Below are 11,835 nucleotides of genomic sequence, written 5' to 3'. Positions count from 1 at the left end.
CGCACGCACACACGCGCGCGCACACACATACACACGCACACACGCGCACACACGCACACATACACACGCGCACACACACACACACACACACACACACACACACACACACACACACACACTGAAAACGTTGAAAAATGACCACAGTAACAGACCTATGTACTTACAAAGCCACTTTCTTTTGTGACATGTGGAAAAGCTTGCATCACATGACTGGCGAGGGCACTGCGTGGCATTGTTGTTATTTAGCCAATAAATAAAGTCCACTTATGTTAGGGACATCATAATTCAAAGTGGCAGCACTATAGCCACTTAAAATGCACACCTCAGAACAAGGCTAAAATGTTTAAATACCTTCCCACTCAGAAAATAGGCATCACCATGTACATGAGAACAGGGATCTAGAGAGCATTAAGGATCATTTTAGGAACCAGAAAGTTCCATGGTTGAGTACAAAAGTCACTTTTAAGGTGACTTTTAAGTAGAGAGATGGATAACTTCTTGCCTATCTGTGTAACTTTACAATCAGACAACACAGAGCATGGAAACGCTAAAAGCCACACAGACATAAATCGAATATTTCCTTTATACTTGACTCTGTGGGAGTAATTTCACATGCATTGGTGGACAATAAAAGTTTATTCTATTAAATTAACTAGACCTTCAGCACCATCCATCCACTCAATGTAAAAGTAGGAACTGCCATTGTAGATTCTATGAAGAAAGAAAAAATTATAATCTTAAAGAAGCTGCCCCAATGATGTGACAACCTTAGATGACCCCCCATGGGAGGCCTCGCCCTCCCTAGGAAGTGGATGGGGGGGATGGGAGGACAGGAGGGAGAGGGAACTGGGATCGATATGTAATATAATATTGTTTTTAATTTAAATAAGAAAATACTAGAAAAGAAGTTTAGTGTGGAAGGAGGATTTGAATAAAGGAATTTGATTATTTTTTAGCTAAAAGGCCAAACCAGATAGACACAAATAATAGAAAGAGGAAAGATGGCTTTTTAAGTGTTTAAAGAGCTGGAGAGGGTTCTGTAAACAGTTTAGGGGAGAAAAACATAAACCACACACAAACACACACATTCACACACACACACACACACACACACACACAAATGGTTCTTCTAATAGCTGAGCAGGAAAAGAGGATTAACCATAAATGAGAACAGATGAAATACTGAACCCATCCTTTGAAAAGGAGAGGAAATAACTTAGATTCTTAGGAAGTAATAAAATTCCTGCAAAATTCTTAATTGTGGTAGAAACCGAGAGAGGGAGCATGCCTAGAAAAAAAAATAGGCATCATATAAACTATAAATTGAATGTTGAGAGATCTACTGAGAAGTCAGTAATATCCCATTGTTTGAATTTTCGTTGACTATTCATCATAATTTGCTTATCTATTCATTATTAAGTGATTGGAATGTATTCATTTAATGTTTTGCCTGTTGACATTATGGCAGGGCAGCAGGACTGGAGTTATGGTTCAGCAGTTAAGAGCACTTGCTACTCTTGCCAAGGACACGAGTTTGATCCCCAGGGCTCACCTTGGGTTGCTCATACCTTCTGCCTGGCTTTGACACTTTCTTCTGGCCTCTGCTGGTACTCCCACATGTTTGTTTGTGTGTGTGTGCACGCTCACACACATGAAGTAAAACAAAATAAATCTTCAGAAGAGAAAAAGAAGGCGGTTGTCAACATTTGCTTTCAGGTCCTTATGCTATATTCTGTTTTCTCTTGGATAAATGTTGAGGAGAAACTAATGTGCATTTTGATGAATGTATGTTCAATGTTTCGAAAAGATCTGGCAAGCTTTCTTTTGTACCTTGTCTGCCATTCAGGGTACTTGTATTTTTACAACCGAGTTACGTTTGTTTTGAACTGAAGACCTAAATATAGTTACTGCATTTATTGTCTGTAATGCTGGCTCATCAATTAATAAATGTCATTGAAATGGGAGAAAGCATTCCTTCCCCTTAGACCTTGCCATGAGGCCACCAGGAAGGTGCTCAAACAGACAGGTGCTCAAACGCAGGCATGCATAGCGGTAAGCATGGCGGGTGACACACAGTTCACGCGGGCTGTGCCAGCGACAGTTATTGCCTGACGAAATGTCAGGGTGAAGGAGGAGAAGCAACCCTGGAGCTGTGTGGGCAAAGCTGCCACTGTGCTCTACTGCTGCCGAGGAGCGCAGCTCCCAACCGCCGCCATCAGCCGCAGCCCTGCTAACCGTGGAGTTTCACAGGCACTGAATAGATGAAAGTCAGTCTGAAGGAAGAAAACACAGGAAAGAGCTGAACCTGACAATATTCCAAACTGCAAAATGAGAAAATAACGTTAAGAGCAGAGTCGTAAGCTGGAAATTATAACAATTTACTCTTCTGGGGACTTTCCAGCAGCTTCTTTCTCAAGGTCTCCAAACTCAGATAGCTTGGTTTAAATCCATGTCAGGTTGGCTTCAGTGCTTAACCCTTCCTTCTGATAGAAGATCAGTGATGACAGCATCTAGACACCCAGAACTCCCCTTCCTCCTCCTCCTTCTTGCTAAATGCACTGATCTTTAAGGCTCCTTAATCTGCAGGTGGCACTGTTAAATACAGGGGTGGAGAAAAGGAAAAAAAATCAGGTCTGTAAAGAAGTTGAATTTTTGCAAACAAGGGGAAATCCTGTGCAAATGTGTAATTTACTCAGGACGACCAACAGCTTGGGTTTGTTCCTTAGAAAGAAGTCTTCTTTAAAATTTTTTTATTTAAATTAAGAACAATTTTACACACCAATCCCAGTTTGCTCTCCCTCCCATTCTCCCATTCCCTCCACCATCTCCCCATTCCACCCCAGATCCACTCCTCAGGGAAGGTGAGGCTTCCCATGGGGGATCATCAAAGTCTGTCACATCATTTGGGGCAGGACCTAGGCCCTCCCCTGTGTATCCAGGCCCTTCCCCTATAATGAGATTGATGACTACCTTAAATGCCATCCTGGAGCATTCACCCAGTAGCTGATGGAAGCAGAAGCAGACATCCACAGCTAAGCACTGAGTCGAACTCCTGGAATCCAGTTGTAGAGAGGGAGGAGTGATGAGCAAAGAGGTCAAGACCCACAGAAACATCTGACCTGAGTAAATGGGAGTTCACAGACCCCAGACTGACAGCTGGGGAACCAGCATAGGACTGAACCAGGCCCCCTGAATGTGGGTGTCAGTTGGGGGGCATGGGCAGTCTATGGAGGCAGTGGAACCAGTATTTGTCCCTAATGCAGGCATGGGCTTTGGGAGTCCATTCCTGTTGGGGAAGTCCTGTGTATATGTCAATAAAGCACTGTTGGCCAATAGGGAAGCAAGATAGGTGGGACTAGGAGTCAAGGAGGACTCTGGGTAGGAGAAACACAGCGAGTCAAGATGTAACTGCCATAGGGATAAGAAGCCCAGAAAGTTCTCCGGTAAGAGAAATACTTAGATTAATAATTATGGGATAATTACTAGCCAGTAAGAAACAAGCAAACAGCCAACAGCTTCATAATTAATATAGCCTCCTGTGTGTTCATTTGGGACTGATGCTGCTCTGGAACCAGGCTGGCGAAAAGGCATTTCTCTCAACACATTCCCTATGGAGAGATACTCACTCAGAAAGAGATCTTCTAAACACTATTTTGTTGATGTTCCCAGTCTAGGAGTAGTGCCTGGGGTCCTTCATTTTAGCAGCTCTGAAGATCTTCTGTGCAATTAACTCTTGGTTCTGATACAGAACAGTATTGATATTAAATTGACTCAGTAGAAATATGTAGTGATTATGTCAAAAATGAAATTGAATTAAAATCAAGAGAAGGTACAAGGGTTACACCAAGCACAGGCCGAGAAAGATTTAATGTCTATAGTGAATCTCACTGATGCTGCAGTTGGAAAAATGCAGACATTCTCGAGTGGCCATTTGGCTTAAGGTAGAAATAATTAGAGACTATAAAGGAAGTATGCCCCAAACCCAGGGACTGGTCTGAGGTATGTTCAGAGGCCAGCAGTAAGGCGGGCTAAATCTCAAGCCTGTGGGAAACCATGGGCATCATGAGTGTGTGCGCTAATATAAAAAAATCTTTATATAATAGTGATGCTGTAGTGGGGACCATCCATCATCAATATATTGAACTGGCTATGAATTCCTTGTCTGCATTCACAAGAAAAAAAATCGCACATTTCCCTTTGTGCCTATTTAAAAGCCAATACTGCAAATACAAGGAAAGGAAGAAACCTCAAAATTTTATAGGCCTTAGAGATCCCACTGGATGCTGTCACATGGTTCGCATTATTTCATATTTCATTCGTACTTTTGAATGATATTCACTTACCTTACTCAAATGGTATCCTTAATAAAAATGTCCATACAACCATAGTGTGAATTTCTTCAGATATGTTTTGCCTTTCTTGGTTTCCAGATAGCCTAAGGAACTTGTTGCTAAATTCAGGAGGGATGGGGAAAAGCTAAGCATATTTTACCAGGAGATCTGGGCTTAGCATGGTAGATTACCCTCACAGAATGTCACATTGTGGCCTTTCAGCCTTGTAGACAAGACACTAGCACTGTGATGTATTTGTTCCCCCCACCAGGATGTGAAGTACGTTTCTCTCTCCTGGTTCTATCTGTATTCAAGGATAACTTTGAAAACAGGTTTAGGAAGAAATGGTTCTTTCTGATCTCCAAGTCTTTACACTGTCTGTTGTTGGAATCAGTACTGCACCAGGGAGAACCTGGACCAACTTCCTGGAGGACAACGACCACTTGGAGATCAAAGTCATGCTCAGCACAGAGAATTGGGTTACAGCCTCAAGTGGTTGCCCTGTGATTGTTCCATAGCCATAGATAATGTGAGACCATTGTCAAAAGAAGGCAATGTTTGCAGGAAGTTCTAAAGGAAAAGAATAGATAAATCAAAGCAATAGCTAATGCACTGTCTATCCTGACCTTCACCCTAGCTCTTTCCTTTTGTGAGAGCTGGGTGGCGTTGTGTATCATTAGAGGACCTCTGAGATAGACTACATTGTGACAGAAGCATCCAGTAGAACCCTGTGGGTTTTTTTAACCTATTTTTTTTATTATATGTTTGTGCATCTGTATGAATGTGTGCCACTAGAGTGTGGGTGCCTGCAGAGGCCAGAAGAGGGCGTCAAATCCCCTAGAGCTGAGTTGTGAGTTGTCTGACAGAGGTTCTTGGACCTGAAATGGAGGGGTGAACCCACAAAACTCTTCACGCCCATAAGGGCGAGGATAGGGAAATTTGGCACAGGTGAGGATAAGAGGAAGTGAAAGAGAAAACGAAACTTTCTCTTTTCCTCTGGAAGCCTGCCACGCTTCCTGTCTCCCAGCTTGTATGTAAATAAATATATTATATTCCATATTGCATTGGCCTCCCGTCTCAGGAGTCCTCTAGAAGAGCAGCAAGGGCTCTTAACTACCAAGTTGTCTCTCAGCCACCCAAGTATAACTTTAAATCATTTGACTCCCTCCATCACCCCCCACCACAATAAAAACGGCTTGGGTTTCTTTTTTATTTTCTTTCATATTTTTAAGTACATTTTTATTAATTCTCTGGGAGTTTCATGCAATTTTTTAAATTTTTCATTATTGCAGCTACTAGAATTCTTGTATGTTTTGGCCTTTGTGAAGAACATTTAAAAAAAACGGTCTTTCAAACTTTTAAAAACTCTTTTTCCTCCAAAGAATTGTAGTGCCAATGGTAGTAACACACTGTTAACTATTGCTAGTTGGTTTAAGAATAAAATGACAAAAGTTGATTCAAATTAATTTCAATTCGAGGGAGAACAATGGCTCTTTTATCCCTGTCCACAATGCATCTTTGCATATGTGCAGGAATTCGTCTGCTTCAATCAGCTCTATTCACCCTGAAGATGTGGGGAAGGACCTGCTTGTAGGGCTAGGGGGTGGCTGAACACTAACACACCACATGGAGCGGATGGTAGCAAAAGCTTTTGGAATCAGTGCTGTGTTAGGAGGAAGTCTGGGGCAGTCACTCTGAAGATGAAAGGACACAGGAAGAGTGAGGCCAGATGAAAGCCAGGGCCAGCATCAGACAGATAGATCCTAATCGACAGATGCATTTCATGTGACTCCTGTGCTCCTAGGGGCTGCACTTAGGAGCAGAGTGAGTGGCCAGGGGCTGCATGATGCGGGCTTTGTAGTGACAGGAGTGTCCCTCATGCTTCCTTACTGCCTAGGGAGGGAGGATCAAATGGCTTGTGTGAATACATTGCAGGCTGGGAAATTGCTACTGAAGGGTTAGCAGACCCTACCCTTATCATTTGATAGCAAGTGTTGTTTGGCTCTGAGATCTTATTGGCAAGAGCTGTGTGAGAAGGGAAACTTGAAATCAGGCCATTTGAGGGCTTCTCAGTTTCACCAGATATCGAGTCACTTAAGTGTAAGCTTTTTGTGAGCCTTCCTTCCTTCCTTCCTTCCTTCCTTCCTTCCTTCCTTCCTTCCTTCCTTCCTTCCTTCCTTCCTTCCTTCCTTCTTCCTTCCTTCCTTCCTTCTTTCCTTCCTTCCTTCTTTCCTTCCTTCTTTCTTTCTTTTTTTCTTCCTTCCTTCTCTCCCTCCCTCCCTCCCTGCCTCCCTCCCTCCCTACTTTCTTCCTTCCTTCTTTTCTTTCTTTCTTTCTTTCTTTCTTTCTTTCTTTCTTTCTTTCTTTCTTTCTCTGTCTCTCTCTCCTCCTCTTCCTACTGCTCATCTTCCTCCTCATCCTCTTCCTCCTCCTCCTCCTTATTTTGTATACAGAGTCTATGTAGGTCTGGCTGTCCTGGAGCTCACTATGTAGATCAAGTTGGCCTTAAACTCACAGAGATCTGCCTGGTTCTGCCTTCCAAATACTGGGATTAAAGGCATGCACCATTACACCAGGCTTTATTGTAAGTCTTATGCACACTACTTAACAGAGGCACTGTGCTACAAGCTGATGGTAATTGATACTAACAATATAACATCCATAGGTTTGAGAGACACAGAATTCAGTAAAAAGATCCGAGTAGGTAAGTGCTAAGAGAACTTCAGTAGATAACATGAGTGTAGGACCTGAGGAAAACAAAGGAGAAGTCATCACCTGAAAGGAGGGAAGCCTCATCTTTCAGCAGTCCTGTTTTCTGTCTCCCTTTGTGAGTAAAAAAGCCACAGAGGCAGAGGCAGGTGGATCTCTGTGAGTTCGAGGCCAGCCTGGTCTACAAAGTGAGTTCCAGGACAGCCTCCAAAGCCACAGAGAAACCCTGTCTCGAAAAAAAAAAAAAAGCCACAGAGGAAGTTCTTGCACAAAAGACTCTATTGTGAGCCTGGTGGTGATGCACACCTTTAACTCTAGCACTGGGGAGGCAGAGGTAGGCAATATCCTTTAGAAGTTCTCTCAAGGACCCATTTCTTCCAAGCAGGTCCTGAAGGGTTCAGTACTGGCCCAAGATACCCTAACACCAAATTGTCAGCACAAAGATTTATTTGCCCCCCCCCCAGGGACAAAAGGCAGGGAATGAGTCAAAAAGTCTCTAGAACATCTCAAAATAACACCATCATCTGGGACCAATTTTCAATGCATAGGCTTTTAGGGAACCCTTCATGGTTAAATCATGACAGCAGTGTTTGTTGGGTTCATGGCTACTCAAAAAAGTTAATGAAGTCTAATTACACTTTAATCATTTTGACATCCATTCTTGTTTTTTTCTATATTTCTTCTTATTCCATGATCTAGGAGTGATCATTTTTGGGAAGACATTTACTGTCTTTGTCCCACTTCCCTGTCTTTGACCTCTTATTGAATCTTGTCAAGTCCACAATATTTCTGTTCTACTAGTCTGGACGTCAATTGCCACTCACACAGTTGAAGTGAATGGAGCTTCTCCCAAGGGCCTTGTGCTTTAGAGGTGTCTGGGTTTCTGAAGGGCACGTGGGTTCCTTTGCTAATTTACTTTCATGTTCAGTGCTGACACAGTGGATTCATGATTAGATCATTCTGTTCCCAGAGAACTGTCTTGACACAATTCTTTCACCCTCTTATTGTTATGACACAGCCTCTTCTGAGATTAAGACATTATGAAAGACCCCTACCCAGGGCCCCCCTAGGAAAAGAAAAGCAAGGCCAGGCCTTTGCCTAATGAAAGAAACCCAGACCAGGTGTCTCACCCTCAAAACAGGATGTCTGTGATCACTATAGCAGTCATGGGACCCGGATAATAATTGCTGAAGCGTGCTGGGAACTTTCATATGACAATACCAGGACACCTAGTCCTTGGCAACTACCCTTGCCCCCAGTTGTGTCTATGATCACCATAGTAGTCATGGGACCAGGATAATAATTGCTGAAGTATGCCTAGGTCTTTCATAAAGTAATACCAGGAAACTTAGTCCGTGGGAACTACCCCTGCCCCCAAGATGAGCCAATGAAATGCCTGTTACTTATGTAACCATTGAAACTCTATAAATATTGTACTCCCTGCAAGCCCGGTATGCTCTGCACCCGAGTTACAGTAGCATCCGCAGGCGCCTGTGTACTCAATAAATCACCTCTTGCATTTGCAGCCAGTGGTCTGGCCCCGGTTCTTGGGCAGAGGGTTCGGTTCAGTGCCCGGCACTTTGATGCCGAGGTTTTTCATTGGAGCTTCCACCGAGATTTCTGCCCCAGAACCACCAGTGCCACCGGGAGGTAAGCTAGCCGGCACCCTGTCTGCTTTGTTCTTTGTTATATGTATGTATGTTGATCTGTCTCGGAGCAGGTTGGCTACGTAGTCATTCAGTAACTAGGGCGGCTTGAGAAGGGGCTGACGAGCCCAGACTTCTCCCCCGCCACCCTGGCAGACGTGCCAGGGATCTGGAGAGCTCAATTGTTTGGAGCTCATGGGCCTGAAAAGGGAAAAACAGGACCACTACTCCTGTTGACCCGTCTGAGTATTTACTTTCGGTCCTCTGCCGAAAGCGCGCAGCGTGTCTCGTTGTGAGTTGCTTAATTGTGTTATTTGTCTTGCTCGTCTATTTGTCTTTGTATTTTGAGTTTTCTGATTCAAGAATGGGACAAACCATAACCACCCCTTTGAGCCTTACTTTAGATCACTGGAATGAAGTGCAGATTCGTGCCTCTAACCAGTATAAACTGCACATCTGAGTGGCCAACCTTCGATGTGGGCTGGCCACGGGATTGGACCTTTAACCTAGAAATTATCTTACAGGTTTAGGATCGGGTCTTTGACAAGGGACCCCATGGACACCTGGACCAGATAGCATACATTGTTATTTGGGAAAATTTGGCTAAAGACCCCCCGACATGGGCAGCCCGGTTTGTGACTCTCCGACCTCCTCTGAAGGCAGTCTCGGAGAAAGCTGTCGGCTCCTCCCCTCCCCCCCTTCTTCACCCTTGGTCCCTGTCCCAGCTCCAGATCATCATCTACTCCTAGATGATGCAGTTCTCATAGAAATATTACAAGGGGAAAACTACAAGTAACAAGTTTTGTAAAGTTAATTTAAATTTGCTAATAGGTTTTCATGTTCAGGATAAATAATTTTTCAACCCTGTTGATAAGGTGACTTTCACATTAAGACAGCTGTTGCATGCCAATTTTTTTATGTGTGTGTACAATTGGTTGAGTATCTAATATGCCCCAGGTTCAGTAACTAAACAATTCTTTTTATAAGTTGGTCCTATGGCTGAGGACTTTGGCCAAGCCTAGCTAGTCACTGGCCCATCTTATCCCTCTGTCTCTGTTCTTGCCCGCCTATACACGTGGAGCAGGTCAGGGGTCTTCTCTTGCTGCCCTAAACAAATGGCATGCTGGGCAAAAGTCTCTCCCACCATGTGCCATGGTATAGAGCATGCTGCAACAGGGTCTCCTATCCCTGAGCATGCAGTGAGGCAGCTGCTCTGTTCTCCAACTGCTGCTGCAGCCCTCACAGCTTCTCTGATCTATCAGGTTTTCACCCAATATCTGACTTCTGAGTCCTTATTGGTATAGGTAAAAAAAAAACAAAACTATCCATTCTGACCCTGACAGCAAGGATTTCTGTATGACTGACTTTCTGATGACTACATAGCAAATCAACCCCTCCTAAGAAAGCCAAGCTCTACAGCTGTAGCTGGACTTTTTCGTCTGGACCACCAGCTCCCAATAATGAAATAGAAACTTACTATTAATTGTGAAAGCTTTGCTGATAGCTTGGGCTTGTTTCTAACTAGCTCTTATAACTTAAGAAGCTGTGAGGTGTGCAGGATGTGAGGATGGGGGTCTCTGTCTCTGTCTCTCTCTCTCTCTCTCTCTCTCTCTCTCTGTCTCTATCTCTCTGTCTCTCTGTCTCTCTGCCCCACGCACATGGCGTGCTGGCAAAGGATCTGCCAGCTTTTCCCTCCACCAGAGCTCCCTGCTCAAACACACAGGGCTTGAGCAGGTAAGCCATTTGGCCAGATCCAGTCTTTCCACAGAAACTAAATGGCTTTAAAGTTATAACTACAAGAGAAAAAAATGTAAGCTGTTTACTATGATGTTTCATTTCTACAAATGCTAAATTTTAAAAATTAATCTCTCAAAAATTATGTATGCTTGTTTTGTTAAAAAGTTCTATCTGTATTTTCTGTCATAATCTAAGTTTTATTACAAGCATAGAGCTAAAACAAAAGTAGTGCAGGTCGCCACCGTTTTACAGTCAGTCACATGCCACGCTGGCCACATGGCTGGCTGGTAGCCATTTTACTAAAGTTAAAAGAGATACCTGATCTACCATCTTAACTAAAGGTGACCACATGGAAGTTATGAGGTACCATCCTATCAACAAGTTTTTATTCAGATTTAAAATGCTAATGCTTTTATACACAGGAATACTAAGTTTTATAATTTAACAGTCACCCAGATAATAATGGTTTTAAAGGCCTAAATAAAAACATTAAGGGATTTCAGAAGTTTTTAAAATGTTTTCAATTTATAAGGTTATAAGATATTTATACTGTTAAAATGTTTAAAGCTAGACCTAACAATATATAGTTATAGTTTTATAAAGGTTAATAAAGTTTATACTTTTAACAGTTAAGCTTAAGGCAGACAAACCTCTAATACTTCAGAGACCTGAAGAACATGGCATTTAAAATGTTAATTTAAAAGTTTATAATATCAGACAGACTGCCAGATCCTAACAGTGACCCAAAGTCTCTAAAGAAGATTACGAGGCACCCTGGTCCCTACACCTGGATTGTGTTAACTCTAACCAGTGAGCAAGATGCCCAAAGGTGACACCTGCTGCTGCTAGGACCTGGCCCAGAATGTGGACAAAGCTGCTGGACACTGGAAAATTCATTGCACCCCTTTTGCCGAGACAAAACAAGGTCAGTCTTTTCCATGTCCCTCTTCCACAGAGAGAAAGAAAACTCACCTTACAGGCCTGGTAGAGATTGATGCTGTTCCTGATACTTGTGCCTCCAGTGCTAATAGAGGAGACTTGGGTATGGCTGTATATGGACTGGTACCTGGCACTTTTTAATAGATTCGAAGACTGTATAAAATTTATCCTTCTCGGATCTCTAAAAGTATTAATTGTTGTCAGCTTGGCATTAGGCAGTCAAATCCACAAGACTATAGTCAGGTTGATAACTCGTTTTATTTATGTAAAAATCAAGCCTTAATATGTCTCAATAAGGATCAAAGGATGTAAATACTTGTTCAGTCATAAGCTCAAGGTTTTCAAGTTTATTTTGGTTGTCATCTAAGTATAAACATAAAGGGCTTTTCATCATGCCATAGATACCTCTGTCCAATTCATACTTGGCTCCCTGGACAGAAGACAAATGTACACTACTAACCCAAATCTGTAGT

Source organism: Mesocricetus auratus, unplaced genomic scaffold (assembly GCF_017639785.1).
Source record: "Mesocricetus auratus isolate SY011 unplaced genomic scaffold, BCM_Maur_2.0 Super-Scaffold_100051, whole genome shotgun sequence".
In the NCBI taxonomy this organism is placed as follows: Eukaryota; Metazoa; Chordata; class Mammalia; order Rodentia; family Cricetidae; genus Mesocricetus; species Mesocricetus auratus.
The sequence above is the reverse complement of the archived record's forward strand: the minus strand, read 5'-3'. Positions refer to the sequence as shown.